This window comes from Melospiza melodia, chromosome 10, assembly GCF_035770615.1.
Source record: "Melospiza melodia melodia isolate bMelMel2 chromosome 10, bMelMel2.pri, whole genome shotgun sequence".
NCBI classification, from domain to species: Eukaryota; Metazoa; Chordata; class Aves; order Passeriformes; family Passerellidae; genus Melospiza; species Melospiza melodia.
The window spans coordinates 16,748,518-16,775,128 of NC_086203.1; the positions used below are offsets into that span (position 1 = coordinate 16,748,518).

General features: G+C 51.0%; 1 long non-coding RNA gene across 5 annotated transcripts; it reads right to left on the reverse strand.

The window, feature by feature from the left end:
* Positions 1–158: 158 nt before the first annotated feature.
* On the reverse strand, positions 159–20,368 carry LOC134422478 (uncharacterized). 5 transcript variants are annotated; one of them, XR_010028815.1, is made up of 6 exons: positions 19,697–20,368; positions 13,191–13,516; positions 12,150–12,295; positions 11,157–11,327; positions 8,583–8,677; positions 159–1,852 (listed from the first exon to the last, which is right to left on the reverse strand). It is a non-coding gene; the product is annotated as an uncharacterized LOC134422478 (long non-coding RNA). The 5 variants fall into 5 exon arrangements; XR_010028814.1 differs by having other exon boundaries at positions 6,624–8,677; XR_010028817.1 differs by lacking the exons at positions 159–1,852; positions 19,697–20,368 and adding exons at positions 14,467–14,654; positions 16,130–16,174 and having other exon boundaries at positions 6,409–8,677.
* Between the last annotated feature and the right edge of the window lie 6,243 nt (positions 20,369–26,611).

Sequence of the window (26,611 nt, forward strand, 5' to 3'; positions counted from 1 at the left end):
CAAGCCCTGTTTGGTCTTTGACAGGAACTCACAGTTCCAAAATAAAATCCACTCAGACTCATTAAGCCTCCGCATTGCCTTTCGTTCTCAGAATGAGCTACAACATAGATGTTTTTATCCGTGCATCCTTGTTTATTTTTAGAGTATCTTCCCTGTTGGTATCCACTACTATAAATACAAACCTTTTGTGCTGCAACACTAACATTTGAAGACAGGAATGTAACTGGAGGCACCCTTTGGTTTCCTTCCATCTTTTACATTCCTTCTCATGTGAATCAGACCTCTGGTACCAGAAGTTTTCCGTGCCTCACACAAACTGTTCCTGTTACAAAATAGATTTGATCTTTCTCTTTTTAATGAGCAGGATGACATTAAAAATATGGTTCTGTATGAGCCACTTCTCCTGCAGTCTATTTTCACCATGCAGGCAGTCAAACACTGGTGGATTGCTCAGAGAGGTTGTGCAATCTCCATCCTCGACTGATTTCAGGATCCAACTCAACCATCCCCAGGTAACCTGACCTGTCCCCAGGGCTGACCCAGCTTTCAGACAGAGGTCTGATTGGAGCTCTGCTGTGCTCTCTTCTCTCCTGGGTTATCCTACAAGCCCCTGCTCTCCAAATTCCTGTAAGCATGAGTTGGAACCATTCCTTTTTCCCAGTCTGGGGCAGATAAGCCATTTCAATTCTCCCTAACTTTTCATCTCTTTAGCCTCTTAATATAAACTTTGTCAGCACACACTGTTTGAAGGGAAGAGGCAGGTCTGCTTCACCAGAAGATTCCCAGGCTCAGTAACCTGACTAGGTCTCCTCAAGTTTTTTTTCCCCAGCTGGCTGAATTTCAGCCAGAACTGGGCTGTACCTTGTGTAACAGGAAAAATATTGCTCTTAAAACACTCCCCCACACGCAAACAAACACGTGCACACACAGAGTCTTAGTTGTAATGTTGTTGAGAACTGTGCTGTTCAAATGGCATTGTCCCTAGGCAGAACTTCACATTGATTTGTATCTGAAGACACATTTCTTCTGGTCAAAATCTGTTTTTCTCAAAGCTGAGATCTACTGCTGAAACTATTTCAGAGCCATTGTCTCCTCAGTGGTCTTTTATAGACCCTTAACACATGAAATACACCAAGAGGGCTGTATTCCTGTGCCTTTAGTACAAAAGCAGCTCTTGGATGTGCAGGGGTCCCTGCCTCCTTTCAGTCTAATTCCTAAGGCTGGATCCTAATGAAAATACCAACTTAAGACAGCATTTGAGCACACGCTTAACTTTGAGCACAGCGAGCATCTCATTGCAAAACACTCTGTGATTTCAGCGGGACCGTGCTCTGAACCATTCATGGATTTCATTGGCATCAGCAAAATAAATGTCTTGTTGTACATCGCTTTTTTTGTGACTCAAGTGTGCCCGAGAAAGCGGAACAGCAGAAGCTGTCCACTTCCCCTTGCCCGGTTTATTTTTACCACTGGTTGCTGTGGGAAGCCATTGTGATTCAGTGTGGCAGTAGGAAGTTCCTAACACTGCTCTTCGCAGCAGAGGATGTCGAGGTTCTTATGCAAGCCACAGGCACAGTGAAAATAGCTGACCTTTCAGAATGTTTATCGAGGCACCTTCAATTCACAAGGGGAGCAGCAGCAGCTCGTGCAGAGAACTAAAATCTGGGTCTAAAGTCCCTGTTGTGCTGAAAACAGCCCAGAAATCTTACAGGGATCCTTTCTGGTGGTGCGAGGGAGGCAGGTGTAGCCGCCAGCGTGTGGTCCTGTGAAACCAGAAGAGAAATGTTTCACCTCCATTCTGCGGTCGCAGCAGCAACCGCATCAGTTTCGGGACAGGCTCCAGACGCGTCACCTGCGGAGACAAGCGCAGAATTCACTCTGAGAAGGGCCAAAGCAAAATAATGTCATTTAACAGAAGGGTGACACTCTCTGCCTGCCCAGCCAGGACCCGAGGGACACCGGAGGAGCTTTCCCTGGTGTCTGGCTGCTGCGGGCCGGCAGGGCAGGGTCGCGGTGCTGGTGCCGGGTGCGGTGCCAGCCGTGGCCGTGCTGCCCTCTGGAGTCAGCCGCTCACAGTGCGCCAAGGCAGCCCAGGCACCGCCATCCGGGACCGACACCCGCGGGCTTCTCCCGTCACAGGGAAATAAATCCCTGCTCTGCAGAGAGCTGCGGGCACCCCCCGAAATGCCCTCCCATGGACGGGGCATCTCCACCCCGCAAGGTTTCCTGAGACGTGGCTTGCAGGCTGGGGCCAGGACACGGTGTGCCAGCACCTCCTTCAGCCCAGCGCGGCTGGCAGGGCTCAGGGGTGCTGGTGGCGTTTGTCTCCCCACGCACAAGGCTTTGCTGACAGGCAGAACAACACCACTTGTCCAGAAATGGCCCCTGCCCTGCCAGCCCGCAGCAGCCAGGAGCCAGGGGAAGCTTTTCCAATGTCCCTCAGCTCCTGGCTGGGCAGGTAAGGATGTCACCCTTCTGTTAAGTGACATTATTTTGCTTTGGCCCTTCTCAGCTCAGGTCCCAAAAGCCCCAAGTGCTTGTGACAAGGACTGCACAAAGTGATGACCACTCTACATGTGGATTCATGAAATCATAGGATATCCTGAGCTGGGAGGACCTACAATGATCATTGAGCCCAGCATTTAGACCAAGACCATCCCAAGAGTGCCACCACGTGCCTGAGAGCATTGTCCAAACCCTTCTTGAACTCCAGCAGGTTTGGTGACCACTGGCCTGGGGAGCCCAGGGATTGCCATCATCCCCACACCACAAGACCAGACCTGACCTGGGTTTCTAATACAGGTTGTGTGCATCTTTCTGGCTGTTTTTCTGCTGTGGAAAGGCTCTATCCTCCAACAGTCCTTCTGCTGAATGCCCAGTGCAGTGAACAGGCAACTCCCCCTTGCCCACAGCCCCATCCTGCTGGCTTGGCTTCAGAGTGCTTTTGTCTTCACCTGTCCCCACCTCCCATGATGCTGGCGCAGATGTCAGCTCAGGTTCCTCATTTCCATCACCACCACCTCTCTTTTCCCAGATTCTCTGACTGCAGAGCCCACAGGCTGTTTTGATGTTTTAGAAACAAAGACCATGAGTCATGGCAGAACACAAAGTAAGTGCATCATTAGCAGATGTCTGCCCAAAACCCACTCCAGGCCCTGGCAGCCCTGCAGAGGCATCGCTCCCAAGCAAGATGTGAGTAAAGGGCAGAAGGTGTCACACTCCTAGAGGATGCATGGTACCACCTACAGTTTAGGTGAGGCAGGGGCTCCTAAGGATTTACAAAGTAAAGTAAATTAGAAGCTGGCCAGAAGTTAATATCTATTTTCTTCTTAAAAATGAACCTCTGGAAAGCTTTTCTTTTGTAACCTGCACTTTCTCGACAACACTTCACCCCCAAAGGATTTTCCTTCCAGCCTCTCCCCCAACAAACCTGGGCTATAGCAGCTAAACCTTCATAGGATTTACCTTCTCACCACTCATCAGCTGTTTGCTACATCTAAGAAGAGGTATTAGGTATGATTGGTGGCCCAGATACCAGCCCATAAAACTATTAAACTCTTCCAGAAGGATTCTTCACCTGGCTCAGGTGCCTGTGATCAAATATCCATCAGTACCAAGACAGGAAGCGCCTTCCTGGCAGCTCAATGCTGGACTGGCAGCTCAAAGCCGTGTTTTGTGAGCAGGATTTCAGCTGGGAATTTGCTCAGGTAACCTGGGCCCCCAGGCAGCTTCTGGTTTGCTCTGTGACGTTGAGTGAATCCACAGTTTTGTGTACTTCCCATCTGTAGGATGGGGCTGATACCTCCCATCACCTTTGCAAGAGTTTGGGTGCTAAGGAACCAGGCAGGTGGGCTGGTGTGATGTTAACATCCTCTTGCAGTGCTGAATTTCTAGGACTGAATCACTTTTTTCTATCTTTAAAAATAAATTTTTAAAAAAGACTTTTTATTTAATTTCAGCTTCCCTTCCTAATTACTTAATGTAGTAGGAGTTATTTTGTCAGGAGAGGGCACTTGTTGATGGTTTACCCCATGTTTCATTAATGCATGGAAGAGGTTAACTCCTGGTAGTTATGGTAGCAGATGCATGGTTTTAACAGAGAAAAAAAATCCCCAATTTTACTTTCTACTCTTGCACTAATTTGTGACTATTTTTATCAGTGTTAGCACTGAGCCAGGGTAAAAATACTCCCTAGAAAGTTTAGAATTTACATTTGTCTTCATATATATTCAGCAGAAATCCAGCTCCCCTGCCTCCGCACTGCCTAATCTGGACTCATTAACTTCACCCGCCCCCGAGAAAAATGTCAGATGACTTTGGCCTGGCGAAGCCTTTCACCCACAAACACTCAGCAGGAGGGTCCAAGTCTCCTGTCTGCAGCAAACAATCCCCGTGGAGCATCAGCTCTGGCACTGCAGGCATCCAGCTCAGCCATGGGAACAGATTCACCCTTCCTGACACAGCCCTGTCTCGGGGCAAATCTCCCATGCTGGGCTCCATCCCACAGGGATGCTGAGCCCTGGAAGCATCTTCCACATGGCAAGGCAGATGGATGGAGGCTGGGGGAGAAGCACCACAAGGAGAAACCTTTGTGGAGCATCTCCTGAAACACAAGGCAGCCACAAGCACGTGGAACTGGCATTGGAGGTCCTGGATAATCCGTTTTTCTTCTATTAAATGGACATAACATTTGGCTCTCTGAGCTGCCCTTTTGCTGCACAGCTGGAGACTTTCATGTCAATGTGTCAATGAACTCTGCTCCAAAGACAACAGAATTGTTCTCTGGCAGGTTCCTGCAGAAGAAGCAAACCATCCCCTCCTGTGCAGTGGGGTCATTACCATCTCACAGGGGCACAGCAGCCCAGAGGGGCTGAGGCTGGAGGTCCCTCTGAGGAGTGTCCAGTCCAGCTCCTGTCTCACAGCAGCTTCTCTTAGGGCAAATATTGCCCCTACTATTGGGTATCCCAATAGCTCCAAGGATGGAGGCTCCACACCTTCTCTGGCCAGGTTGGTGCAGTATTTCATCATCCTCACAGTGAAAAAGAGAACTGATATGTCCTGTGCTTCAATTTGGTCCTGTTGCCCTCACTGGCCACCCCAGGAAAAGTCTGGCTCCATGTTCAGGGTTTGAGGAAAGCCCTGAATTTTTATGGAAATGGGTGTGTTTTCTGTGAAACCCAGGAGAGAAAGGGGTTCATATTTAAGCAGGAGCTGAGAGCCCAGAGGCTCCCACAGCAAGAGAGGGCAGCTCCAATCTAATTAAACTGAGAAAACATCCTTAAGCAACACCATTCCCCTTCTTCCCTGCTTCACTTCCTGGGCTCCAGGCTCCTTCCAGAGGAAGAACTGGAGAATATTTAAGATTATTTGTCCTTTTAGCAGCGAGTTTTAAATGAGGAGGTCTGGAAGCTGCTCCTTAGAAAATCCTCCCCTGCAGAGGACCAGAGGAGGGGAAAGTTCCAATGCTCCCTTTAGCATGAGACTCTCCAGAGTCTGTCACTGCAATGATGGAATAGGACAGGATATTCATGGGACTTAAGAAGCCAATAACATCTACCCTGGCTCAGGCATGTGCTGGACACAGCCTGCACAGCCTGGAGTTGAATACAGACCTCCATTTCCCATTTATCCCTCCTTTTGCATGCCAGAAAAACCCTTCCTCCTCAGGAAAGAGTGAAGCAAGACAGAAATGGCCCAAGGCACGGGGTGCAGGACCTGTTGGTGCTGTGTGAGCCCTGGCCCTTGGCTCTGCTGGAGCTCCATCCCTCCCTGGCTCTGCAGATCCAGCACCTCGCCCGGCCTTGCACACGTCAGTTCCTCAGCAGCTCCTCCAGACAGCCAGGCTGTTTTCAAGAAGCAATTTCCTGCAGAGGAAGATTTTTTTTTCCAAGGAGCATAAGTGGGGAACTTCCTGGTGCAGGCTTTTCATGGGAAACCATTGTGAGAGCAGCTTCACCACCCACCAGGAAGGGCTGTCACTGAGCAGGCTGCACCCACTCCGTGTGCCCAGCCCAGCTTCCCAGTGCATGCCCAGGGCTGAGTTTGGTGACCCTCACTCATCTCCCCGAGCTGCTGCTGGGATGCTGACCTGTGGCAGGGGAAGGGGACAGATGGTGAAGATCTGGACTGGGTGCAGGCAGTGCAGAGCCTCCCAGGGAAGGTTCTGCATGGCCTGTCCCTCTGCTGGGAGAAGCTGAGAGGAGACATAAAGACTTCACCATACTTTGGCTCTCCAGCCTTTGCATTTTCCCTCTTCACTGTGCTGCTGGGTCTGATTTCCAGCAGGGCCATCAGCTACCAGGACAGGCTTCTCCCCACACAGATCTGGGTGTCACTGCTCCTCAGCCTGGTTCTGGGAGGCACCTGGGTGCTCCTCTGAAATGCAAACCCTGCCAGGGCTTCTCCCAGTGCTGCAAGAGAGGGGCAGCCCAGCTCAGCTCTGCTGTGGTGGAGCCAGGGCAGGCCCAGTGGCTTTGGGATTTACCCCAGAGCCCAGAGGCAGCCCCAGCCCGTGGCAGTGCCCCACAGCCCTGGCTATCAGTGAAACCCCAACATGCACCAGTTAAACCCTCAGCCAACACAGACACTGGGGCAGCAAGTTGCACTGTGCTGCTGCTTCTCACCATGGGTGGTGTTAAAGTCAATCATTCTTCATATCCTTTTACTCCAATGAGCTGTGCACGTCTCCCAGCCAGAGCAGGTTTCCTACAATGCTACTTTTCATTCATGCAGTTGTTCTGGTTGGAGTGTATTTTGTGGCTATGAATGGACAGGCAGCCCAGGCTCATGCCCTGCTTTGAGCTCTCACACCTGTGCTCTCCCCTGGAGAACTTCTGCTGGACATCTGTGAAGATGCTCTGGTTACAAAGGTTTTTGCCTTGTGTCAAATTCTCTGGTTTTGCAACCCCTCACTGCACTTAAAACTAAACAACACCCAAGAATCCATTTCCATGCAGCATTTCAGGAGCAAGGGGCTGGTTCCTCTTTCAGAGCATCAAAAAACAACTTCTATTTTCCTCACAGCGTTAGCAATGTTCAGCTGAGCCATGCTCTTTTTTCCCCAAAAAAGTTTAGTTTCCAGGAAACAGGACTTTATTTTGAACACAAAGCACCCCTTTGGCCAGCCTGAGGCTCTTGGGTACATTCACAACTTCTGAATACACATATATGACCTACAAGAACAGGACCCAGCATAGAGGGAACTGAACCAGGTCTTGGGGAAGAGTCAAGTCACTTCCCAATCCACCACTGGCTTAATTGTGTGATGCTGGGCAGGTTCCTTCCCTCTGTCTGTGTCCTGCTTTCCAAGCCTTGAACTGGGGTTTAAGTTCCTTCATGCAGGACTCTGCTGGACCTCAGAGTTGGCAAGAAGTACCTGAAGCACTCACAATGTGCCAATCCAGTTTCTGGCAGCAGTGCCTCATCAAAAAGGATGAATCAAAACCTCCTTCCTCCTTCCCCCTTGGCCTGCTGGCAATGCTCTTCTTAATCCAGCTCATGATGTTGCTGATTAATCCAGCTCAGGATGTTGCTGATTGTGAGAAGGCACCACTGGCTCATGGTCAGCTCATTATCCACCAGGACCTCCCAGGTCTCTACCTGCACAGCTGTTTTCCAGCCAGCTGGTCCCCAGTTTGTACTGGGTCATTGTACAGGTGAGTGGGGTCATTCCTCCTTGGGGGCAGGAGCTCCCACTCCCTTTGCTGGACTTCACAAAGCTCCTCTTTGCACACTGAGGTCCTTGTGAATGGCACCCTGCAACGTGCAAAGCCAGGGGAGCAGGGAGGGCTCACAGCATTCCATAGCTCAGGTGGTGGATCTTGGAGAAAAGGATGGAATTGGAGACACACATCCCTTCCCTTCTGCCCCACAACAGCCTAGGGACACCCAGGGCACGAGAAAGGGGGATCCTGCCAGCAGCTGGTGCCATCCCAGCACACACTGTGCCTGTGCTCCTTCACTCACCATGTGACAAGCAAGAAGCAGCACTCAGGGAAGGAGGTGACCAGGCAAATTCAGCAAAGACATCCCAGGGAGTGAGTCACTGGCTCTGCGTAAGAAGGCAGACTCTGGAGGGAGAAGGGCAGCAGGGAAGAGAACACTCCCAGGAGATGGCTGCAGGATGATTAAAAGGCTTTCACTTGGACCTTGCTTTGGAGAGCCCTCTGCCAGAGGAGTGAGAGCAGAGCTCTGGGCGTGCCCACAGGGACACAGCAGTGGGAGCTCAGCTCCTCAGGGAGGCTGCTCCCAGAGCAGGAGAAATCACCCACCTAAGCCAGGCTTTTCTCAGGAGAGGCTTGGCTCTGGTGGTGACATTTCTCAAGGGAAATATTATTTCCTTGAAAACCTTGGGTATTGAGGTCAGCTAAAAGCTTTCAGCACAGTGGCACCAGACACACTGAGCTGGCTGAGTCACAAGGTAATTTCCAACATATGTAAGGCAACTTCCGAGGACCAGAGAGATTCGTCACCATGTTTTCCTGGTGACACCTTCAGTTGTTTTGCTTCTAAGAATCAGCCTTTTGTTTACTGTTTTAGCTTATTTCCTTGTGGAAAGCCTTTCATTTACTCCCCAGCATTACCTGTAGCTTTTAATCCCAGTAGGTGAAGGAGGTGGAAGAGGAACAGCTCTTCAGCAGCAGGGCCAGTGTGCCAGAAATGGTAGGGTTTTTTTAAGCTGTTCATAAAGATAACAAGAGATGAAAAGGTTGTGTCAGGAGGGGGATCTTCTCTAGCTGGAAAGCACGAAATACAAGAGCACTGCTGTCTCTTCTGCTGGGGCCCTGGCATTTCTGATCTTACTGCTCTTAGGCTTTACCCTATGGAGCAGATGCCCCAGAAGGACACTCAAGGTGGACGGGTGGATGGGAGAGAAGCTGCCAAGGCACTCACACCCATCCTAGAGGGGCTGCAATGCCTCAAAGAGAGAAGAAAATCTGGCTGGAAAAAAAATCTCAGAGCCCAGACTTGTTGGGTGAAAGGTGTTGGAAATGCAAATCATTAATTTAAAGAACTGTGCCGGGAACCAGGGGTGCCAGGCTGAGCTGTTATCTGCTGCATCAGCTGTGAGCCTGGCTCGGGATTTCAAAATAAAATTAGACTTGCAGTATATGTCTTTAAATATTTAAATTACTTTCAGTAATTCATATGGTGACATTTAAACAAAGTACACCAAGCAAACGGCTCCCAGTGCTAAAAGGAAATGTTTGCAGGTAATAATATTTCATTTAAAAGGGAACAGCTGATATCAAGGCAGAATCTTAATGCTGAATTCAACCTACATTTCTCTCTCAACCAAGCAGGGAGGAATAAAGACCCAGGCCAGCAAATGGTTAAAGATGTGGAGTGGTGTGATTGAAGTGCTGGTCCCAGACACCCCGAAGAGCTGTGAATTACGTGGGTGCCCAAATGTTTTCAGATCAGGGCTGCTGTAGTTTTGTGGGCTCCCAGAGGTGGGGACAAGCAGTTTCCTGATGCTGGGAAGTGAGGACCATGGGGGCCTCCTGCCACCCTCACCTGCCCTCCCACAGCCTTCCTGGGCCCTTTGCTGTGAGTCTGTTGCAGAAACTAAAGGGAAAATCCATCCTGGGTGCAAACGAGCAGAACTCAATGAAGTCAGCTCACACACAGCAGCTTCACCACGGTGCTGCCGGCCAATCTGGAGAGCTTAGCTGGGTCTGTTACATCAGTCACACTGGATTTCATAACATCAGACATTTCAATGAGGGTGACTCATTCTCTCTTGAAGGGTATTGTATGTATGAGCAAAGATGATTAACTTTTGCTGAATGGTATGATTTCTGGGATGGGAACTGCTATTAATTAGGAGCGGATCTCAGATGTTCACAAACCCTGTTTTCATGGCCTACTTTGTATATTTTTCTCCATTCTCCTTGTTTTTTTAGCTCAGGATAAATATTAAAGTGCTCTTCCCTGCTATCTGGCACTAAGGCAGCCAGATGTCCAGCAAAGGCATCTGACTTTCATAGTCAGGCACGGCCCAGGGCTCAGTTCCTGTGGCCAAGCTTCAGCTACTTGCCCTAAAAAGCTCAGTTTTCACATTAAAAGCAAACAAAACAAAATAAAAGGGAGCTTCCAGCCTGCACAAGTGCAGCAGATAAAGTACCAAGGGAGGTAAAATAAGCACAAGTGTCTCAGAATGCAAAATCCAAAGAATTATCCTTTCTCACCCTCCCCCCAAATTTTCTTTATCGAAAGAAAGATGGGAGCTTATGCTAATCTCACACTTCTGGCTGTTGAGGGTTGAGGTTTGGGGGTTAACACCACCAAGGATCCTTGGGATAAAGAGTTTGCCAGGTTCAGGGAGAAAAATGCCCTTTCAGCTGCACTGGCTGCAAAGCTGGACAATGTACCAGCACAAGGGTCAGGGTGTTTGGTGTCTTCAAGCACATCTGCAGCACCCAGCACTGTGGTCCTCTGGAGAAATTAACACCAGCCAGCTTGCAAAAGCCAAAGGAGGCTGGGATGGGATGGGATGGGATGGGATGGGATGGGATGGGATGGGATGGGATGGGATGGGATGGGATGGGATGGGATGGGATGGGATGGGATGGGATGGGATGGGATGGGATGGGATGGGATGGGATGGGATGGGATGGGATGGGATGGGATGGGATGGGATGGGATGGGATGGAGCTGTCATTCCCCACCCCAGGCAGTGCTGGGGGATGCCAGGGAGCAGCCAGGCTGGAGCTGGGGACCTGACAGGTCAGTGTTTAACAGCCTGGCTGTTCAGTGGCACCTTGCCATCACCTCAGGATCCCCAGCATCTCTCCTGGGATGACAAAGTCCCCTCCCAGATCCAGCCTCTCAGCTCCCTCTTGTCCTATCCCATGGCACTGGCAGCGAGCAACACAACATCCCACAGAGCCAGACATCCCACCCTGCTCCAGCCCCACTGCTGTGGGCAGTAAAACAGACTGGGAACAGACAAACTGTGGTCAGTGCCTCTGTCTGGCCAGCAGGGAGCTGGAGGAAGTGTCCTGTTCCTGGTTCCTGGTGACACCACCGTGAAAGTCAACTGTGACTTCAGAGAGGGAAAGGAAGGGTCACAGCTCAGCCTGTATTCTACCAGCAAGGATGAGGTTCACGTGCTTTGCCCAATACCCCATCCCCACAGCCCCTCCAGCACTCACAGCACTCCTCAAATGTCAGGCAGGGACTGTGAGCAGCAGTGAGGCAAACAAAGGTCACTGGATCTGTGCTTTTCCCCTTCCATCAGCTGAGGCTGCAGGAGGCTCCTGGGCACAGGCTGGAGAGCTGGTCCTGCTCCACTGCAGGCAGTGATGAGGAGCATGAGAAGCAAACTCAAGAGAAATAATTGTTTATAGTTAATCGAGAAAAGAAGAGATGATTTCTTTTAATTAAAATTCAGGGCTAGGTGTTTGAGCACAAATGGGGGATGAGCAGTGGAACTGCCCTGTGGGTGGGCAGCCCTAACCTGTGGGGGTTTGGAAGCTTTTGGGGCAGTGACTGGCTCTCCTCTACCCCTCGTGCTTGTCACCAGGCAGCGGGCAGAGGGGTGGCCTGCCCTGGCTCAGGCACTGCAGCCAGGCTGGTGGCAGCACACCTGGAAGCACCTGCTGGCCAAGCCTCCCTGTAACCAGCAGGCTCCCAGGCTTGCTCTGGAGAAGCTGGGAGGTGTGGGAGCATTACAGGGCTTCTCCTTCCAGACTCAACGGTGAGGAATGTGCACTCGAAACAGAGATAGGGCTGGTTTCACTTGTGCTGCACACCAAAGCCAACCACGAGGCTCTCTGAGATGAAGTGGCATCTAGGGGTAGGAAAACCCCACAATTTGCCTAAAATTTGCACCCATAAAACGCCACTGGCAGATCACAGTGTGGATGTGTGATTCAGGCACAAGCCTGGGATGTGTGAGGCACTGCCCAGGCGTGCAAGGAAGGCTGAGCCACGCAGCACCGAGGGTTTCCTTGGAAACTGACGCACGAGGGGCTTCTCCTCCACAAGCATTCTCCCCCTGCCTCACCAGGCAAAGGAACAGCCCAAATCCCATCCCCACCCCAGACCCCATCCCCACCAGGAGAGCTGCTGGGGGAAGGGGCAGTGCTGAGAGCTCCAGAGGGGCTTTCCTCACCTCCGAGCGCTTTTCCTGTTGCGCAACTCACCCGTGCTTCTAAAAATGTTTGCTGGAGCAACAGTCTCTAAGGCGATTTCCATAACAATGGGTGCAGAAGAACGATCCACGCTGCTGCTGGAGTGATTTGCTCGCTCACACAAGCGGGCACACAGCAATTCCAGCGGTGAGATGCTCCTGTCAATGAGAGAAAAAGAGTATTTCACTGAATGCTCTCAGCAGCTGCTGGAAAGCTCCCCAGAGGCCCTGCTGTCCATTGCCTGGCCACGGGGCATTGTCAGAGTCTGCAGGCACAAAAATACCCACAGCAAAGGTACAAAACCACAGAAAATGCCTCCACACCTTTGGCTGGTGTGCCAGCAGTGCCCAGCAAACACACACCATGCAGGCACCTGCAGAGGGGCAGGACCCAGCAGCTGCACTCCAACATCAGCCAAAGCTCCTGCTCCACCCCAGGCCTGTATCCTTACAAGGCCCCCAAGTGTTTCTCTTTTATCTCACAGTTCTGGGTGCTCAGCCCCAGCCAAAGCCAACCAGGTTTGCTCCTTCCCCACATCTTTTCCAGTTGACCCATTAAAATCAACACTCAGCCATTGCCTCCAGTTTGAATCGCTCACATCCTGCCATTACAGCTTTGTTTAAATCCGTGCAGAGCTCAACCTGTTGTCAGACAGACACTAATTGGTGTGTTTCTAATTATTTGTTTCCATCTTAAAACCTGTTTTTCAGCAGATTGCAGCTTTATTTTAATACATGCTTGGCTAGAGCTTGATATACTGGTTGCCAGTAACCTAGACACAAATGGGATTGCATTGCACAGGGGGAGCAGGGAAAAAAAGAGACTTGAATTAAGAGCCTGTTCATAAAAATGAATTCAACAAAATTGTGAAACAAGCAGCAGTGTTACATTGCAGAAGATTGTTTCTGTATTCCTGTTTCTACCTCTTCAAATAAGATGAACCTCTGCATGCACAAAAGGGCATTTGAAACATCTCCTTACACAAACGCTTTGACCATGTTTTTTTATGTCATCAAAGCTCTAAAATTTAGGGTTAATCCTTTTTATACTCACATGGTTGGTGTTAAAATTAGCTCATCAGTGGGTGACCAAACCAGGATCAATCTCAACTGCTTTCCCAGGATGTGAATGCAGACACTCAGCCCCTTCATTCAGGCAACACCAATAGGCTTTTCCTCTTCCAGGAGCAGTCCTGGCCCCTTGTGTCTTGGTCACTTTCACACAAGTCTTCAGAGAGCAGAAGTAGCTGAGGTGCTGCTCCAAGGCAGCTGACACTGCTGGGACACACCAGGCAGCACAACCAGGGCCCTGGGACCTGCCTTGCTCCATTCTCCCTCTGTAGCTCTTTCTCTTGTGCTGAGGATTTTGGGGTCTCCCATCTAAAATGCAAATAGGGAAACAGAGGCAATTAAACAAAAATAAAAACATGTAATTTGCTGGCAAAAAAAACTTTTTAGTGCAGGTCATGATCTGCACAGCTCTGACTAAAGCTGCTTGCAACAGTCTCACCTTTGGCTTCTCCTCTCCAGCTCCTGCCTTTCCCTGGCTGTGGGAAAATGCAGCAAGAGCATCCCACGGACAAGAAAGCCTCAGTCCCCCAGCCCAGGGGTTGTGAGGACACCCACCCTCCCACCAGGACAGGCAGGAGCCACATGAGGAGTGGCAGTGTGCATTCAGCAGCCTGCTGTCTCTCTGGCATAACCTGACCTCTGGCTGTCTCCACAGCAGCCACAGAGGCAGAGTGAAATCCCTGTGCAGCTCTTTCCAGCAGTGAGCACACTCTAAGGACATTGATTTCTCTGCAGGCTTTTTGTCAGCAGACAAAGGGGCTCAGAAGCTGATGCAGCCAGAGGGGTGTGAAGATGCTCTTCCCAGGAGGAGCTAACTGCCAGAGGGAATTGGGTTTTCTGTTGCTAACACAGTGGCCTGGGACTTTGAAGGAGACGCCCAGGCTGAGGGCACAGCCCTGGCCCGTGGTGCCCCTGGTGGGCAGAGGCCCAGCTGAGAGTGGGCAGCATCTCCAGATGAACACCAGTGATCTCCTCCCTCCTGCAGGTCTTGGATTCTGTGGCGTACATGGCCCACACAGGTCATTCCACCTGGGAGAAGGCCTTTGCCAGGCCAAATTTTGGGGGTGGCCTGTTGGATTGGTCCTTAGAGGAGCCTCTCACGCAGACACATCTGCCTGCACCTGAAAACTGAGCCAGTGGGGATGGAGAGGGCCCATCACCTCCTCTTAGCCCTTCCCCATTTCCACACAAAGACATTTTTGGTGAGCTTCTACTCCTTTTTTTATACTAAAAAGGAAAGAAAAGAGGAAGATACGCACTTGATGTTAAGGAAATCTAACAGAGCGTGCAGCAATCCAACTGCTCAGACACATATGCCTCCTTCCTTCTGCTCCATACCAGCGAGGCTGTGCCATATTTAGATCTGGCTCCATCTCTCACAAACTTGACCAACTGTTCCTCCACAGTGTCATCTCTGCTTGTTTACCCCCAAACTGTTCACTGAAATCTTCAGTTTGGTGAGGGGAAAATAATAATAAAAATATTAATTTTAAAAAAGGTTTTCTTTTTAATGACAGGAAAAGCACTAAATGCCCAGAAAGGCAGATCATAACTGTAGTGGGTAAGAAGGTTAAAAGATCCCTTGGTGAGTCATCATCTCCAACAGGGACTCCAGTGTGAGGAGGCAGAAGTGTTTCCTAGAAATGAGTGGCCCTGGGGTGCTCCCAAAGTGTGTGCTCCCACAGGAGTGGCCCTGGGATGCTCCCACAGGAGTGGCAGGTTCAGTGACCACACATGAAGGCAGGCACAGAGCTGTGGCCACACTGGGGTTACCTGGGTGTGACTCCTCCAAGGAGCTGTCCTGTGCAAAGCAAAGGGGCAACAGCCTCCCTGAGGGAAAGGATGAAAGTACAGCTTTGTCACAAGGAGGACACATGGGAAAGAGCAGGGAGCATCTCCTGACCTTCCTCATGGTGCCAAACCACGGCAAGTTCACCCCAGTGTCTGGCCTCAGCACTGGGACAGGAGTCAGGCAGAGGTGGTTTTGCTCCACGCTTTCAGCCATGGTTGTGTGACACACGAGGCAGAGGTGAGCCCTTGTCCTCCCACACACAGTGAGGAGCCTTGGAGGCTTCTCTGAACATCCCCACCTCTGTCTGGCTCGCCTTTGATGTCAAGGCACTGCAGTCTGCTGGAGGCCTGGTGCCAGCCTGTCCTGCAGGATGTGCAGCACAGCACCCCCACACCAGCCATGGGCCTTGCACACAGAACTTGCTCACACTCGAGGCAGATCTTAGGGAGTTAAGAGCATTTTCTTGGCTTGCTGTGCTGGTGGAAGAGCGACTTGCAGCACAGCAGATGGATAAAATTCTAATTTGGGTTTCACATGATTTATATAAATAGGCTTAGACGAGGTTGTGCAGAGATGGCACAGTCATCTGCCAGCCTTGCTCTGTTTACCTCGAGACCCTCTCCTCCCCCTGCTAATGAGCACCCAGCAGTGCTGGCAGGAAGGAGTCACCTCAGCTGTGTCACCTCCTGCCCATGCCACCACCCCGGGCTGTGCTCCCAGCAGGGCAAAGCAGCCTCCTGCCCCCCACACCTGGCTGGGCACAGCTTGCATGCTCACCCCTCAAACCCAGAGACAATTGTCAAGGAGCACACCACACTCAGACTCCCATGGCTGGCTCAGAGGTGGGGCAGGGTATGGACCACGCTGCTCCCTACCCAGGGCAGTGGGAACAGGAGCAGGGCTCTCCCAGCCCCCCTCACTCACAGGACACCAAGTTCTGGTGGGGCCTCTCCCCACGGGTGGGTGGCTCAGAGTCAAGGGACACCAGTGGCCCCACCGCCACCCTCGTGAAAATGACACAGTAACTCTCCCTCCTCCCCACTAGTGCATCACCAAGGAGCCTTCACCACATCCTGACAGAAAGCATCAAGCACATCTTTGTCAAGTTTAGTTAGAAACCTCTTCCTCACCTCCACTGCTCCTCTGTCCCTCAAAGGGTGACATGAGCTGGTGCTGCTCCTAACAAGGGGCTTGTGACAAACAGATGAAGGTCTGGCTCCTGTGAGGCTCCAGCATGCATCTGCTGAACATCTCCATCTAGTATTGTCTCCTAGAAATCAAATGTGATGTGATCCCAGCAGAAAAATAGTAGAAAGCTAAGCTGCTGTTTTCTTTAAGTGGTCACCAGAAGCTGGATATGTGACAGCTGCATCTTCCCAGTGTCAGATACAGCTCAGGGGTCACTCACACCTGGTGCAGAGTGACCAGGGGCAGGGCTCTGCTTTTAGCACACACTGACCACCAGATATCCCAAGGTCTGAGATGCAGAGGCAATCAAAGCAAAAATGCCAGGTCTGGGCTCTAGTGGGACACAAGTTTGTCCAGTTTTTAGGCCAAAAGCCAGACTGCCAAACAGAATGACACTTCTCCCTGTGGGCCCACAGTACCCCGTGTCACACCATGTTACATTGTCATAGAAAACCTCTGCCTCTGAGTGCCTTTGGCCCTGGCAAAATGATCACCATCACAAAGCAGATGCACAGTTTGAGGTAGAAAATGATTGGAAACATCATTAAACTAGCCCAGAGTTTGTCTGTCTGCATCCTCATTTTTACAACCTGATTTTCTACAGAAACAAGGCTCTCACAGCCACACCACCCCTGCAGCCCAACTCTCCAACTCTCCTGCTTTTTGGACACTTTCAGCCACATGGGACTCCCAGTTGTTGTGGGAATGTAAGTTTTGTGAGGGTGGGGGGCTGATGAGGAGGTGATGGTGTGTGAGAGCCCCTGCACCGACACAAGCCAATCGGAAACCAGGCTTTGCTGGCTTCCGCTGCTCGTGGAACAAGCTGTGTTATTTGTATCCCTGTATCCTAGGAGCCCTCCTTTCTGTCCTGCACAGCCCCTGGCATGAGCAGCATTTTCCACGGTCAGCCTAGAAGGAGGGAGCAGACTTTAACTCCTCAGTGCAAAGAGCACATTCCCACATCAGGTTATTTCCATGCAACCCTCCCCAGGAGAAAAAAGCCCTGCTAGGACCAAGGCACCATGCAGAGAAATCTCAATGCCAGCAAGGGCTGTCTCTAGGAGAGGTGCAGGTGGCTTGGGAACAGCTGGGGACTCTCCTGGGGGCTGCTTGAGCCTACACAGCTCCTGCAGCCAGTGCCATCCTCAAACCCCACCTTCAGCCTGGTTGCTGCTAGAACTCTCTGATTCAGCCTCTCTTTCCAGCCATGAATCATAAACCAGCTCTTCACCAGCTGGGATAAGGCTCAGGTCACCAAAAAAAGGAAGAGAAATAGATTTCTCAAGGGCCAAAGCCCCTGTGATTTGACAGAGCTTCCCTGCTTGTGCATCTGCGCTGGAGGAGAAAAGCGATGTTGTGCTGGCAGGTGGAAATACCTCTGCCCAAGGAGATGCAAGCAGAGCCAGGTCCTTGCTCTGGGCCATGGTGGAAGGTAACAGGAGCTTCATCAGGCACCTCCAGCTTGAGATGAGCAGGCCAAGCCATACATGGCTTGGAGCTCCTTGGGATCTGAGCCTGGTACAAGCCCAGGTGCAGAAGGGGAAGTCTTCAGGGAGACCACAGCCACCCTAGTCCTTGCTGTCCAGGTTCATCACTGAGCTCCTCCTTAGCCAGCCTCAGCCACATCAACATTCCCACCCCTACTTGCTCCTGTTTTCCCAGATCTGCCTCTCATTATGGGCAGCAGAGAGAAGAAGGGAAGCACAGAAGGGCTGGAGACTCAGGTCAAAAAGCGGTGGGGTGCTGGGACTCCAGCAATTCCTAAGAGAGCTGCACACGTCCTGTGGATGAGGGCTAGGAGAGACACAAGGTGCAGGACCAGGTGGTGCATGGAGGCCCCCACCAGCCCCTCCAAGCTGGGCTGTGGCATGTGTGGGCCTTAAAAGCTGGACCATGAAACTTCTGTTGAGCTTGGAGGGTCAGTTTGTGCTGCCCTGGGAAAGAAGAGCAAGTGGCAGGTTCAGGGCACTGCCAGCAGCTGGGCAGAGCATTCCTGCATTTCCCAGTGCCCACCACAGTGGCAGATGAGAAACACCTCAGGCAGAAAATATTTGGGGTTTTCTTCTAATAGTTGTTGCCTCTGTGCTGAGGACATGCAAAAAAAAGGGCTGGATCTTCTGTCAAAACCATTTCCCACTGCTGCAGTGTTTTTAAGCAAAACCCAAAGCATTCCAGAAGAGAATGGGGAAGACACCCATAAACCAGAGAAAATAACTTATGGTTAAAATATTTCAGAACTGGATGATTTAATTGTTTCTGGATTTCATTTCAAAGTTCATTTTTCCAAAGTTTCTAAAAAGCACCTACTTTGAAGTAATGGCAAAGATATTTTCTTGGAGAAGCGTGAGTAGCTTGTAGAGGCAATGTTTGAAAAATAATAAAAAATAATAAAAGTTTGCTTTTACAGAGCACAAAGATCACATTTGTCTAAGAATATACTTACAACAGCAGGATTTCACCAGCATGTGAGCCAGCAGTTGGTATGGACTCAATCTCTGAGGCTTTCCCAGTCTCTTAGCAATTAAGTGACATTATTTCAGTCCCAAGCAGTAGAATTTCTTACATCTTCCAACAAATACCCCATCATCAAGCTGGAAGCTTTGACCAACAAGACAGCTGATTCCTGCCACAGATCACAAACCTCTGCTTCCCTCTATGAGTCAACACTAAGCACAGATTTCAGTGTGAACAATGAAATCACAAATCCAGCCTCGATCCATGCCAGCAGAAAAGTTTGGATGAAGCATCTACTGAAGCCTCTTCCTTGAGCAAGGGACTTTCCTGAGCTGGGTGCTCAGAGTCACTGCCTGTCCCTTGGGACACAGGGGCATCAAGCCTGGCTTATTCTGGTCTCATGTGGAGTGAAATCACCACCACTCCAGTGCCACTGGTCCCCATTCACAACTCCATTCACTCCAAAGCATTCCCATGGCCAGATGTTTATCACTCTTGTGTCACCCTCCAACTATTTTGCAGGGGTGGTAGGAGTGGCTTTTGGAAGACGTTTGAGTACACACACAAACACAGGCTTGGGCTGCTGTGTGTTTGGACAAATAAATAAGTGCAACGAATCAGTAGAAATGTTTTTATGTTAGCTGTGACCGGGAAGAGAGGATCCCAGCCCTGCCAGATGAAAATCCCCGTGGGGATTTCTAAGTGCACCCAAAACCAGCTGGACTAAGACCTTGTTTGTTCACCCCGCGGATTTGTGTGGGTGAGGAATTTAAAAAATATAGGAAGCTTTTAAAAAATAAAACTAAGTAAACAAAATAACCCCTCTGCCTCTTACCTTCACACAGACCGAACTGCTGGAAGAACAACATGGCTCTGTGTGTTGGGCAACACAGCCCTGAGCCAGCTCTCTCCAGCCCTGAGCTGGAGATGCAGCACTGATGGAGGAGGTTGCTCCTGCAGCTCCCAGCACCCAGCACCAGCAGTTTCTGTCCAAAATAACCACTCATATACATGTATTCAAAACTGCCTGGGTTTTCTCTCCATTTATAACGCACCTTGGAAGGTCAGCCTGTCTGGGAGTGCTTCTCCTGGCAGCAGCAGGCAAGCAGCAGTTCTAGTACAACACCAGTAGTAAACATCAGTAGTGTTCTTCCCCAGATAAAGCTGTCCCAGGCCCACTTGCCTTGATGTCCAAAACAGATGCTGCAGGACCTGGTGTTCCTGCTGGTTACAGGCAGTGATGAGCTGTTTCCATATCAGGAGATGGTTTTGAGGAGGCAAATGACGAATCAGCAGCTGGAGATGGCTCAAATGGAGCAAGGCTGTCAGAACCTTGTCAACCTGTCACGGTTGTTTTGGTGTCAGGACCTGTAGAGGGGAGGCAAAGCACAGCTTGAGTGCCCACTGTCACCCTAAGTACTCTGAGATCATTGCAGCACACAGGAAGCCAGAACCCATCCCTGGGCAGGGCAGCCCATCCTGCTGAGGTCAGTAGGGCAGATGTGCTCAACACCTGGCAGCAGGTCCTAGCCCTGATCCCTCTGAAACCAGCAGCTAAAGCTCCCATTTAGCTTCAATGGAAACAGGATTTGGCCTGGATCTCAGCTAAAGCATGGCCATCAATGGCTTTGCCTGGGGTTTAATTCCCTGGATTAAAGGGAATTTGCCCCGCAGTCACTGAGGGAGCCCCAGGCCCCTGGGCAGAGCTCAGCACCCACATCCCACCAGCACTGTGTGCAGCCAACCAGAGCAAACTGACCCAAGGGCCCTGGGTTTAAACAAACAAACAGCAAAAAGAGAAATAAAAAGGAAAAAAAGAAGAGCATTTATTTCCCCTGCAGCTGTGCTCTCCCAGACAGAGGATTTCTGTGGCAGGACAATGACCCTTTATGCAGCGAGGTTAAGTTGCAGTTACTTGAAACTATCAGCTCTTGTGTTCCCATCAGCTCATTACCTCCACAGTCAAACAAGGCTTCCCCATGGGCAAGGATTGGGTCATGCTGTTCAACTGGACACAAGGGCCAAGCAGGGCTGGGTTTAAAGGGATCTCAGGGGAGCTGCCCAGGGCTGCTTTGGGAAGGGGGATACAGCAGGTGTGCAATCCATCCTGTTGGGAGAGGCAGGTCCCATGTGTAAGAAAGAGGAACCCAAAATCAGGCTCTAGAGTTGGAGTTTTGGTTCCCAAATGTCCCCTCTGATAGCAATTTACTACCATCTAGCATCAGTCTTGGTCCTCTCCAAAATACTTAAGGTATCTTTGTACCCAGTGTGACATCTCCAGTAGAATTTCACTTTATCTTTCTTCAAGCCAACCTCCAACCCAGCTCTCTCCTGGCAGTTTCCTCTCCCACCAGCTGTTTGGGGAGGGCAGCACCTCTTTTAATTACCTATCCAAATTCTCTTCATGACCCAAATGGAAAGAAACAGCCCGAGATCCCATTGGCTGCAGTTAGGCTCAGCTTGGGAAGTTACTCAATATTTGGGCACATCCCACAGTCAGCAGCACATAACATGTGATGAAGATAATTTGCATTTCAGGGCTGCAAAGCTCAAGAGAGCAGATGCTAAAGCCTGAGTGGTGCTTCTGAGCTGAGGCTGCAGGGAGGCAGTCGGAGCACAGGGAAGCACATGCTGAATGTCACCTGGGGAGGCCATGGCTGATGGAGCATTTGCATTTGTCCCCATGCAGAGGACTCACAGGGATTTACAGACCAGCCCGGTGCCATGCAAAGGCAGGGGAAACACCCCTCACACTGCACAGGTGTGGAAGGCAATGTGCAGTGGAACAGGAGGAAAACAACTTGCCTGCACCTTCTTTGCTCACCCCAGAAGTGCTGCAGCTCCTCCAGTTAAACCTGGATGCCTGTCAGCCCCTGTAGCACTGCAGCCTGGCATGGAGCGGGCAGCAAGCCTGGGAGCTATGCTTGGAGCTGCTCCAGCTCTGCACAAGTCTCCAAGGGAAAAGTGTGGCTTCCATGTTGTGATCCACCCCCTTGCCCAGAGGTGAGATCCATCACTGAGCTGTAGAATGAAGATGAGGTGTGGGATCAGCTTGCTACCCTGCAGTCTTGACTACCAAAGGAACAGATATTGCATTATTAGACTCCAGAGCACAGCCCCAGCTCCCAGGAATCAGTGCCTGGGAAGGGAAGGTGGGGGAGCAAGACAGAATTCGCTGGGGACCCACATAAGCAGGGAGCTGCTTGGAGCTCCCTTCTGGGGTGTGTGCAGCAAAGCACTAAGGAAGCTCCCAAACACACAAGGCATTTCAAACCAAAAGCCTTTTTCTCCCTCCCAGCTTCCTTCCCAATTCCTTGGGATCCCAGTCCAGGGGAAGAAGGAAGCACAAATGCAGAGGAGTTGAGCAGAACCTTTCTGAAAGGGCATGAACCATGGCCCAAACAGAGCAGGACCAGCTCTGCATCCCAGACCCACCCAGAAGCCCAGCTGAGCTTGCTGCTGCCTCCTCGTGCCAGGGGACATCCTGGCCTTGCCAGGCCAGCCCCAAACACTCCGCACCATGGAGCACAAGCTCAGCTGGGCTTTCTGCACCAGCCAGCTCTGCCTGTCCCTCAGGGCCACTGGTCAGGAGCTCAGGGGATGGCCTAGACATGGCCACCATTTCATGTGTGGATTTCATACCTTCCATCTTCAAGTAGCTCCTGATTTAATGATCCCACAGGTTTCCACCCAAGCCCCAGGCTATGGGGAAATTTGCACAGGTGTGGCAGTGTCTCATTACACAGCAAGAAGGAACAGCTCCTGGCCCTGGGCACCAGAGCTTCCAGAGTGCTCTGGGTGCTGCCCCTGCATCACCCCCTGCTCCAGGTGCTCTGTGCAGCCCCCATGAGCCTGGCACCTCTGAACCCACCAGCACTGGGACAGGGCTGGCACACAGAGCTGAGGCTGGGCATGGACTCCTCACTGCTCTGTCTGGTACTTGCCATCCCACAGTCACCCAGGGTGTGAAAAGGCACAGGGTAAGTGAGCTAAATACCATAATTATTTAATATAATTAACCACAGGATTGAAATGGGCCCATTACCAATGAGATAGGCTGCTAGAAATCTTCCCTCCTCTTTTTTGAGCACCAACCCAAACACAGGAAAGGCTTTGTCATACCTTCCCAGTGGGGGAGCAGAGAGGAGTAGGTCCTGCTTTTTGTTTTGCCTTTGTTTAATTAATATTATTTTCAGAGATTGTTGCTGCTGACTTCAAAGAGAAGCCATGTCTCATCTCAGGCCCTGGCACTGCAAGATGCCAGCATGACCCCACATTCCTAGCCAGGTGCTCACACTGCTTTGGATCAAAGCAAGAGAGGCAGCTGCCTTCCCCATCCCCATCAACTGCTTCCCAGGGCTGTGGCCAGCACCTTTCCAATGGGGACAGTGAAATTAATTCATTAATTACTTCCATCCTTTGGTGTTTCAGGTGGGGCAGCTTACAAGAACTATCCATTCTGCATTTCTACGCCTTCTCAATGCAAAAGAGATCATTTTAAAGCATTTTTGGTACTCCAGTAGAGATCTTTTCAATGAACCTGCTTCTCACTCTTGCCAAAGCAAAGAGAGTCCTGGACAATACACAGTGGATGGGCTCTGGCCACATGCAGCCCTTGCACCAGGACTGGAGTGTTTCTGCAGTGCTGAGGTGATGGTGGGAAGCAGGGATATCTCATAGCATACTGAGGCTTGGGTATTTCACCAGCAATCAATTCAGCCCATAAAAGTTGTGCTGCATTAGGAGATCCCCCTTTGTGCTTCAGGTACAGCTGGAGAACAACACTGTGACTGTAAATGGGGAAATCCCTCACAGGACTGTGGGGTTCAGTACAGCCACCCTGGGTTCATGGCCAAACAGCCAACGTCCTCCTGTCACCTCCTCCAGGGCCATCCAAGCCCCCACTGTGCCCCACAAGCCAAAACACACCTCGAGACCCTTGGGCCTATGAGCAGAGCCACCCAAAGCTACACCATCATCCCTGGCTGGCCCCTGGTGGAGCAGCATCCCCTCAGCATTTGCAAACACTGCCTGCATTGGGGTGTGAGGATGAAGACATCCTTGGCAGGGCTCTCCCGGGCTCCCTTCCAGCAGCCCTCACTGAGGAGGGGTGACCAGCTCCCAGAGTGGCTCTGTGAAGCCATTCTCTACCAACAGCCTTCTCCTCCCTGCCATCCTCAGGGGGCACAGCAGCAGTGCCCTGCTGCAGGCTTTGCTTCCAGAGGCACCCAGAAGGAATCCTGGCTGCTCACAGAGTGCAGCTGGGTGCACCCAAAGGAGGGCACTGCCATGGAGCAGCAGCCCCCAAGGGCTCCTGTTCAGTGGGCTGGGTGACACTGCTGGGAAAAGGCTCAGGGAAAGCAGGAAGGAAACCACTCACCCAGCTCAGTCTGTCTCAAGCCTGATGCTGTGGACAACCAGGAGTCCATGGGCTCAGCAAAGCCTCTGCCCACCCCAAGGACAAGAGCCTGGAGCAGAGACTCATGTGGTGCAGAGCAGGAATGCAGGGGGATGCAGAAACCTTCATTTAAACGAGAGAAAGAAGGCATGAGTGATGAACACCTTCCAGAGGGGCTCCAATAGCAAAGGAGGCACTCACCCCTCACTGCAGCAAGGGTTTCTCCTCCACTCTCTTTGGTGCTCAGCACACACCCAGGCAGAGAGGGCAGGGAGCTGCCCTGGGGGGTGCTGGGTGCCCAGGCTGCTGACCCTGGGAGCAGGGCATCCCTCAGAGCCAGAGAGAGCAGCTGGGAGTGGTTCCCAAATTAACAGGAGTGGGGGCTGAGCTCCTGTGTTGAAGTATTTAAAGATTTTCTGGGCTGGCGTCTTCACCTCCTCGTCCACCCCAGCAGCACCCGCCGTGGTTCCACCAAAGGCAGTCCCAGTATAGCTCACCCTGCAGCGCTGGGGCTGCATCCTGCCCTTCCAAAAGCTTTTCTTTGCTCAGAGTGCCCCTGCCAACACACCCACAAACACTCACCTTCTGCCCCAGTTTCCAAATCAAACGGTTTAATTTAGGCCTGGATGAATTATTTCAAGTGGGGAGGAAAAAATGACAGGCAGAAACTGGAATTTCTCTGCCTTTTTCCAAAAACTAGCACGAGCCATTTCTTTAAAGTTCTTAAGAGATTGACCAGAAAATTAAAAACACTTGGTCTTTTCATGACTGCTTCCATTTTTTCCTCTCATTTTTTTGCTATGACAGAAAGCAAAAGAGAATACTGAAACCACTGAAAATCATTTACAAAAGGGAAGAAAATCTTATTTCTCAATTACAACACACAAGATTTTTAGTCTTTTTTAGCATCTTCACTTTCTACCTTCTTACTCCTAGAATACAGCAGAACAGGGAGATATCTTAAAAAGATTCAGGAAAAAAAAAATCTCCATTCCACAGATTCTGGCTTCTCATGCCCAAGAGAAGTTGCCAAAACTTACTGATACTTGAAGACAACATACTAGCACTGGAGCAGTGATGGTGGTGGCAATAGCCAGGAATTGATTTGGAATGAATTGGGTTTGATGGTGTTTTTACCATTTTGTGTTCCCTTCCATGCCCTTGGGGTTCAATAAGAGGCTGCAACACAACTCCTTTGGGGCTCAAAACTACCAACCAGAGACAGTAACTTTTCTCCAGGCTGGGGACAGCAAAGCCACACACGGCTGCTGTGGAGCTGCAGAGCTGGGGTTTGCTCATTTGACTTCCAAACACAGTGCAATTTGAGAATCAGCCTCCTCTGAGCAACTTCCACGACCAAGTCTGAGATAACCACACATCTCTTGACCTGCTGGCTGCTGTGCCAGCAAGAGAGGCTGCACTCAGGAATGAGTGGATCTGTCCTGAATGCCGGCAGTCAGCTGCCCACAGTTTGTTCAGCTGCCCAGGGGACACCAGCTTGGCAATGAGGCGTCCTTGCATGTCCCAGAGTGACAGAAAGAAAACACATCACATGAAAGTTGTGTGTAGCTCAACGTGCTTTAGAGGTGCTCTTTAAGGGGCCTACAAGCTCTTGCAAATCAAATGCACCTAAATACCAAACGGATTTCAACCTAATTCCAGAGGTAACACCACCTACTCACATGCCAAAGCAGGGAGCAGACAGCTTGCTAATTAACGTGTCTCCTTCATGAATATTGCACTTCCCGAGGAGGAATTTGGTGCTCAAGCAAGAGGCTGCTGAAAGGGAGCCAAGCCGGGCTGAGCAGCGAGGATGCTTTGAAACTGCTGAGATCCCTCTGGCAGGGCTGGTGCTAAAGCCAGCCCCTGGTTTCACACCCACTGGCTGAGTCAGTGGGTGCCACCCGGGTGCCACCTCCAGAAGACACTGTCAGCTTCCAGCCACTTCTTGGGGGCCACAGCAGAGGCCGTGGCTGCCATGGGAAGGGGAAACACAAACCCACAGGATGTTTGTGGTGCTGAACCTCTGTGACATTTGACAGTACCTGGGGCCTGACCTTTTCTAACCCACAACCAAACCCCTCCCTAGAACCTTCTGGGAGCTTCCTCAGGCTGCAGTACCTGCCCCAGCACTGCCCTATTTTCTGTTGTAAGCAGCCACCAGGGCAGTGTCCCACAGTCCCATCCATGCACAGTTGTCACACAGCCCCACACACTGAGCTGGGAAGAGCCAGCTTTGCCAGCCCCACTGGAGCCCATCAGGCAGGTTTCCCTTGGCCAGGGCTTTCAAAGCTCTCCCATGATGAGGCATTACCTTGGTCTCTGTTTCCCCTGGCAGCCTCCTTTGATGTTACCCCATGAGACGGAGCGAGGAGCCACCACAGAAACCTCACCAAGATACACCTGGCACTCTGAGAATGCAGCAAGGTTCCTTGGAGTCCTTCCCACACCAGCATCCCCAGCACAGCTCAGATGCCTGGTGCTCCAAAACCCATGTGGTGCCTAAATCCTGCTGGTCCTGTGCGTGGCTCAATACTGAAGTAGAAACGACACTCCTGAGCCCGCTCAGGAA